The following is an 8,284-nucleotide window of genomic DNA, read 5'->3' on the forward strand; positions in this document are numbered from 1 at the left end:
ATGACTTTAAATAAGGTTAAGGGTCGGGCAGCGGGTCGTGTTTCAACGGGTCGGATCAGGTTTCGGTACTAATTGGGCTGATGCGCAGGTTTGCAGTTCGGGTGCGGGTTTGTACGCCCCTGGGTCGGGGCGGGCCAGATCTTGAAAATTGGACCCGTGCAGGACTCTGGTCAGGGGCATGTGCCATTGGTTCAGCACCTCATGCCGGATGTTCACTGAAATATGGAAATGGGTCAGAGACACATGCCAGTTGGTTAGTAACAGCAAATTTTGCTGGCCCCTTGGAAAGTGGAGCTGAGTGGTCTACGCGTGAAACATGTCACTTTTGGACTCACGGTGCCTACATTACTATTTGAGTTTTGTCTCTGAGTTTATTAATTTTGGGGCATCAGTTTTTGTTAGAGGTCTAGGTAGCACACCCTATGAGGCTTAACCTCAAGCAGATACAAGACATTTAAAATTTGTTAGTATGAAAAGGAGGAGCAGGGGTGAAGAAAGCAAGAAACAGAAAGTCTAGGTAGGTTGAAGCTGTTTAAATATAACTAAGTTTTGGATATTTGATAATTGGAAGTGTAAAAAGTAAGTTGGCTGAGAGACATAAAAAAGCAACATTTCTGTTTATTTCAGTCACATTTTGATCCTTTCCTCTGATTTTTGAAGCTTTACACCAAACCCCGCCTCCTGCAGTGGACTGTAACAGCGATGCATCTCAAACCCTGATTACTCCTGTAGCCCTGAGGCAAACCCTGCATCATCAGATGTGTTTCCTGCTACCAGGCAGCCTTTGTGATCGTCACAGATAATACAGATTTTTTAATAACAAAGCTTTAATCTTATCAGGCATTCTGAGCTCTGTGTTCTCTTCCTACATGCTAAGTTATCACACTGAATCTAATCCTGTCCACATCTTCCTGCAGAGCGAGGAGCTGAAACATGAAGAAATGAATGAATTCTCTTTGGTACAGCGTGTTGTGGTTATGTTCACCCGTGTTTCCAGCAGTGTGAATGAGGAGCGGCCTTGAGTGGGGGTTTTCTGTTGCATCACGCATTTGGAACAATTAGGAGAACAGCGTTAAATAACCCAACAAACCAGGGGCTGAGGATGGAAACCAACCTCTATAAGGAGCTGAAATATTTTAAATATTTTAAATTCAGCTACTTGTACGCCACTGAAGTTGGCTTCAGAAATCAGTCCTGTTTTTCTTTTTGCTGCATCTTTCATGCCTCTGATTGATTATGATGATGTTTTATATTTGCATGCGTCATCTCAGTCCTTCAGTTTACTGTGGAGCTCTGAGGCTCATTACAAAACTTCATGCATACACTGTAGAATAAATCAATGGCATGTCCTTATTTATAAGGTGATTCTCAACTTGTTTCCCTCTTACTGATGTAATTTTATTTGTTTAAAGACAGCTCCAGTCTTTGCTCTGTGTCACAGAGCTGTTTTTGTTCCCTGGACCAAGAGTGCAGCTTGATACGGGGAGGATGTTGATGGTGAAGCAAAAACAAAGGAAGATCCAAGTGCAGATGAAGAAATAAAGTGATTGAAGTACACAACTTAACATTGAACAAAAACTTATTTGCAAACAGGGAACCTGAGGGGAACATGACTCAGCGGAACAAACATTCAGTGAACATAGGGTGATATGTAACAACAAAGATACATAGGGGAAACTTATAAGGTGCAATCAAAGAACCCAAGAGGAGAAATTCACGAGGATAGGAAGTAAAACAAAACCAGACAAAAAGGGAGCAAGAACTTCCAAATAAAACAGAAAACATTCATTCATTCATTAACCACTTATGCTGTTCAGGGTCGCGGGTGGCTGGAACCTATCCCAGCTGTCATTTGGCGAGAGGCGAGGTACACCCTGGACTGGTCACCAGCCAATCACAGGGCTGACACATAGACAGACAACCATTCACGCGCACACTCACACCTAGGGACAATTTAGAGTGCTCAATTAACCTGATGAGCATGTTTTTGGACTGTGGGAGGAAGTCAGAGTACCTGGAGAGAACCCACACATGCATAATGAGAACATGTCAACTCCACACAGAAAGGCCCACCAGCCAAGCTGGGAAAAACAGGAAACACTGACAGCTAAATATGGAAAAAACACAAGACATACAAGCAGTCAGGACATGACACAGAAGGCAAAAGTGACAAAAAAAGGAGTTTCAGAGACCTTGTGCCTGCTGCCAGGAGTTAGTCAAAGCTTTATGTAAGTATCTGGAAGTGAATGAAGGCATTCTATAATTTTTTTCTAAAAAAAAAAAATCTTTTTGGACCAAGCGGCAACCTCCGGTCTAAGAATATGAGACAATGCGGAAGTGCTAAAATCTGCTGTTTCTTGAGTGTTCGCTTGAGGCTGGCACCGGAAGGATTGGAAGTCATATACACACCAAGCCAAAAAAAGCCGTCTTCAAAGCAGAAATTAACCTATTTACAACCTGGTTCAAAAAATGTCTCCTGTCTGAGTTGATATTAAGATCGTGAGCTCCCTCAATAAGAGGCACACCTGAGGGTCACGTGACCAACAGGTGCCCTGTAGCTGTACGCGAAGCTCTTGCCACTACCAATATGGCCGCAATAGCCGATGTGCTTCATTTTCCATTTCAGAAACAGACAGATGACGTTGGCGAGACTACATCCATGTTTTATACAGTCTATGTTTTGGACCTTAATATTTCATGTCTTGTCTTATTTATTTAATTTCTGTGAAAGGTGCATTGTCAGGGGTTTTCACAAGAACTCAGAGAATATAGGACTAATACCACATGGACTACCCTTCTTCTTTTGGCTTTTCTCTTTTGGGGTTGCCATAGTAGACACTGTGTTGCCGATTCTTGTTCCACATGTTGACTGGGCATCATTTTTACATTAGATGCCCTTCTTGACACAACCCTCCCTGTCTGTTCCATCTTGAGAATGCACAAATGATAACACTGGCTTTGGACACTAAGTGGCCAGGGGTTCAAGGCAGAATGATGCTTGAGTTGGCTGTTGTATGTCTCGCCCCATCATTTGTTGCCACAGTTAGTTTGCTATAACAGTGTTTCTCTGTTTGTTTTAGACCAAGGACCACTGACTGCCCACCCTCACAAAAAAAAAAAAAAAAAAAAAAAAAAAAAACCTCACAGACCACCAAGCTCAATAGCCCTGGAGCAACAGATAGCAAAATGATGCATTATAATTGCTGATAGGCCAAAAATGGTCCACAAACCACAATTTGAGAAACAGTGTGCTATAATGATACATGTTAGTGCAAGTTTGATTAAATTTTACAACTAGCATAGTACGTGCATACTATGATCCACACCATTTAGATGTGCAGGCATTTTGGCAACAGCATCGTCATTTAGCTCCATTCATTTAAATGAGTTAACATTCTTTTAAGTCTGAACTTAAACTGTAAGCAGCATAAAAATGTCTGATTGTTCTTTCTGTGTGAGGTTGTAGAACTGGACTAAAGTACTTGTAAAACCTGACCGAATCACAACTGTTAGAGAGCAACTGGTGTTTTGGAGTTAAAAGTGACCATGCTAACCAAAGACCTTCAGCCAAAGGTTTGACAGCTCTTCAAACTAAGTTTTTTATGGTACAACTGTGGTTCCTGATTAACCTCCTTGTGTGGCTTGACAAACCATTATACTCAAAATGCATTTGTGAAACTGTTTTCCAGAAAGTAAAGTTCTTTGATAGATCATGAAACAAAGAGGTATTTATTTAATGATAAAGAGCTCTAACGATGTTGTTTTTCTATCGGATGAAACTGGAGAAAGGCAGACAGGCTGTAGAAAATCTACCCAGTGGAACATGTTTTCTCATGTTTTCTTTTTCCCCTCGTCTGCCTCACCTCCTCTTTCTTGCTCGGTCAAATCTTTGGTAACTCCTCATCCTGAACATGATGGTCGAACAGCTCTGCAGCAGGCAGCTGCCGGCCTGAGAGATAAACTGTCAGCTGATGGGGACTCTGGGCTGAGCAGCAGAGCACATCAAAGCGCCTGATGCAACGATGGACTCGGGGAGGAAACTGGGTGCTTACTGTAGCCACTTTGTGTGTGTGTGTGTGTGTGTGTGTGTGTGTGTGTGTGTGTGTGTGTGTGTGTGTGTGTGTGTGTGTGTGTGTGTGAGGATGCAGCCTCCTCACATGTTTACAGTGATTTCAAACAGTCACAGCTGGTGGTGAGGACTAAAAATATTTGCTGGCCTAATTCAATAGAAATGATTACTGGGACAGGGAGAGAAGTGACAGCGGGCTTCAAAGCCTTTTTGTTTCCTCATTCCGTCTGCATCTCACTTTTATCAGCTGTTTACTGCACAAATGGAAAAATAAGCATCAATATGCTCACTAATCAATATGTGCACTTACCAGCTAACTGCTGTCACACACAACATTTAAACTAATGGAGCACTCAGACTCATACACACACATCCCATGTTCACTCATGAATGGAAACCATAGACTCCTCTCACGACAAACTGAATTATTAAACTACTGTATACAGGAAGAGGAGATCCCACAGGGAAGAGTGTGAGTGTTTGTGTATTTGTGTGTTTGTAGAGTGTGTGTGGTGTGTGTTAGTAAGTGGTTAGTTGGGGGTTGCCCCACATTTGATGCTCTCCTGTTGTTACATGTAGCATGAGATGTATTTACACAGAACGCCGTGTTGAGGCTTATCAAACCAAGCCTGACTCTTTGCGCGCAGAGGAAACAAAGCAGAAGATCAGCCTCCACCTCTTCTATCAGCTGCAGGAACAGAAAAAAGTACGAATGATTTACTGATACTGGCCACACAATACACACTGTGAATCAGCACTTGTTCTTCCCTCTTCAGGGCCCAAAGTGTTTTTTAATGGAAAAGAAATGTCACACACTTTGACCGCGATAAGGCAGAAAACACCATTGAATTGTGCTGATTCATGCAGTCCTCTTCACCTTGTTTTATTTCCATAATCAGTGGAAGTGTTGAGTTAAAACAGTATTTGAGTCCATGACTCAGACTCCAGCAGGTGGAAGCACCATGCAATGCTCAGCTACAGCGCCCACCAGGAAACCTTAAGACAGGGCGGTCCAAACTTTCTTCAGAGGGCAACATTTGATTTGTCTATTCCTTTAGTGACAGTCCATGAGTGCTCAAACCTCCTTGTTCCATCATCACAGACTGAAGAAAATCAAAGCTCACCTGACCCTCAGGTGTCTCTTGATACCAGATGATTAGTGGTCAGTTCTCTGCAATGTTACGTGCTGCGTAAACATCAACAAACTCTGCTTCTGACCAAAGAACATGTTTTCCATTAGGTGGGATAAATGGGAAAATGAGTCGGGATTTAGTTTTTGGCAGAATCAGGAGTTTACCTGATACGCTCGTCCAGCCATTAGCAATGAAAACAGACTATTTGTACTCCTGGTACCAAAATAAAAAATGGTGGTATGCATAAGCAAAGTTAACAGAGCGTTAAATTTAATGGGGGTACATCCCACCATTACAGGCACTAACGGCAGGATTACTACACCTGTTCAGCTGTTGTAAAGATGGGGGATGATCTGCTCATGTCACCATTCAAGATGAAATACGCGAAGACAACAGATATTTAGGGATGAATGAATGAATCCGTTGGAACAGTGACGAGCTCAAGGCATTAGCTTTTCTAGCACTTTTTTCAGTGACATGGTTACAGCTCGCCATGTTTATCACATGGTGCTAGGAGACTGGGTGAAAGGTTACACAAGATCAGAGAGACCTCACAGACATGACTGGAAGACAGAAACTATCCGTCTTTCCCCCCGATAAATAAACATCAACCATGAGACTGTACAAGTGCATAACACAAGACAGGATAAAAGCGCTAAATTACATCAATTATAACAAAAATATATAACAGTAGTACAGATGTGCAATATAAACTTGTTGTTTAGGGTTTACCTTGGAGGTTCCTGCACCTGCCTCACTTTCATAGCGCAATTAGTTAACTCATTGGCTACCAGCTGTTTCTGAGCATTTTGACTTATCTTTCAAGACTCAGAAAATTTTGGTCTACAACAATGCAAACACCCAAACTACCAAAATAAAGTAGATTCTCTCCTTTCACCTTTAGTAATCAGCAGTAGAAAATAAGCTGGTTTCACTAAAACCACCTTTTTTTTAAAAGAAAAAAAAGGGAGAAAACTTTCTTTTCTTATGAACCCAACACTCTTTCTCCCTAATCTACTGTGACACAGACTCTAAGTGTGAGCTGCCTGAACTTGTCTGACTTGCAACATTTCATCATTGTCTCCCTCCCTACAGGGATCAGTTCATCAGTACACTGGTTCACAAGCCTGATATTGATGGACAAATTCTGCCATACCATCCCCCAGCCTGCCATGTTTGAAAAAACACAAATTACATCTGTAGACAACATTGGCAGTCATCAAGTTAAGTGGCCAATTTTTGGCAGTTGTGCATGTGACTAAGGCTACGACAAAATGGAACTTTCCATATGTCAACAATTTTGACCTGCAAACATTTTTCAGTCCCAAAGGATTTTTGTTGATCCTTTATATATTCTGCACCATTTAAAAACTTAAATCTAGTCTTGTGTCCTCCAATGTGTTTTTTTAAACACTGGATGTTCATGATGCACATTGTCAGCTGTAAGAGTAGTTGAGTTTCTGCAGGATGTGCAGAGCTTTAGCTTTAGACAAGCAGCCTATGCACAGTCCAAATGTAGTTTCATGAGATAGACTTTGGTTTGCGCACTTTGCAGAAAAACATTTACCTGAGGCCACGATTAGTGACCTCTGCTTTGAGAACTGTACCCTCTGTACTTGAGTTTCATAACAATAAATTTAGGATTCAATAAAACAGTTCCTCCACACCCTAAAGATCTTTTCTGAGAAATACTGGATTCTGCCTGCATATGGGGGTAGATGCTGGAAATAATTCATCCATCCATATGTATGAGTCATGTGGAGAAACAGTTCGATAGAGTTCATCTCCACTGGACCGAGTCTCTGTTGTCACATGAAGAATCTGAACTAAGCTGCTCCTGAGCAAAGTTTGACTCTCAATAAGCTCCCGGCAGATTCGAACAACATTTGCATGGAAATAAAATCTTGGAAATAATAATAAAACTATTTTTTCTGTTTACCAGGGTTTGGTGTGTGATGCTGGCACTTTTCCCGAGGCTTCTTCCTCCGGCTCTTCCCGGGGGATCTTGAGGCGTTTCCAAGCCAGATGGGACGTTTAATCCCTGCCCTGAGGAAATCCCTGCAGTTGGATGTGCCTGAAAAAGCCCCACAGTCGTCCAGTGGGGGGCATCCTAATCAGACAACCCAACCATCTCAGCTGGCTTCGTTTCACTCAGAAACCCTGCAGAAGAAACTCATTCCAGCTGCTTGTGTCCGTTTTTTTATCCATAGCGTAGTTTTTAGGAGGAGTGCAGGATTGGGGATTGCCAAAGGACGGTCATTCTGCAAATTTGGAGGAGTAAATGTTGAAGTTTCTAATCTATTTCCCCCTCTCTTTCCACCAAATTAGACCATTTTGCTGTAATTTGATCCAATAATGCTGGCACTAAACCGCCCTCACAGAGCATTTGGATTGATTTCTGTTTTCAGTTTGTTAATCACTTTTTCACGAGGCCCACCAAGCCTTTGTTAGTGGGTTTTGCCAATTAGAGCTTCAGAAAAGAAGATTAAAAATAGAGGAGAAGCAAAAGATGAGTCTGCTGAAGGACGGGTGCTGCAGACTGACAGGTATTGTGCAAATCGACAGATTGCTTTTAAAGCGAGAGAGGACTGTTCACATCTCAAATGACAGGAAATGACAAAGCTTGGGCTCTGAAGAACAAAACCCTTTTACTTTCTCTGTCTGGCTCCTTGAGTGTTTGATAAGAGCTAAGAGCGGCACTGAGACATGAAGGCATAGTGTGGGCTGCTGGAGAGGGGGGATAAAAGCAGCAAGAGACCATATATGACACGGGAAGGAAAGTGGAGAGATGGTCACATACTTCTGGTAGACACAGATTTCTTATCCAGTCTTTTTTTTGTATGACAGCAGATTTGGGAGGAGGACCTGGCTGAAAGTTACCATTGTTTTGTTGTGGTATACGTGCTGCCGTGGAGGAACCTGAAATCTAAGGACGCGGTCACACTGGCCCTCCAAAACGTGCCGTGCCTAAGCACGATTGCCCCCCTGCAGCGCTGTTCCCCAGCTGTAGAGTACGGCCGGCGGTCACACTACCCCTTTATGAACCAGACTTTAGCGGGTATCACAGACGCGCACAGCCCGC

Source organism: Halichoeres trimaculatus, unplaced genomic scaffold, assembly GCF_033239565.1.
Source record: "Halichoeres trimaculatus isolate MK-OKI-2021-1 unplaced genomic scaffold, fHalTri1.1 fHalTri1_scaffold_13, whole genome shotgun sequence".
Classification (NCBI taxonomy): domain Eukaryota; kingdom Metazoa; phylum Chordata; class Actinopteri; order Labriformes; family Labridae; genus Halichoeres; species Halichoeres trimaculatus.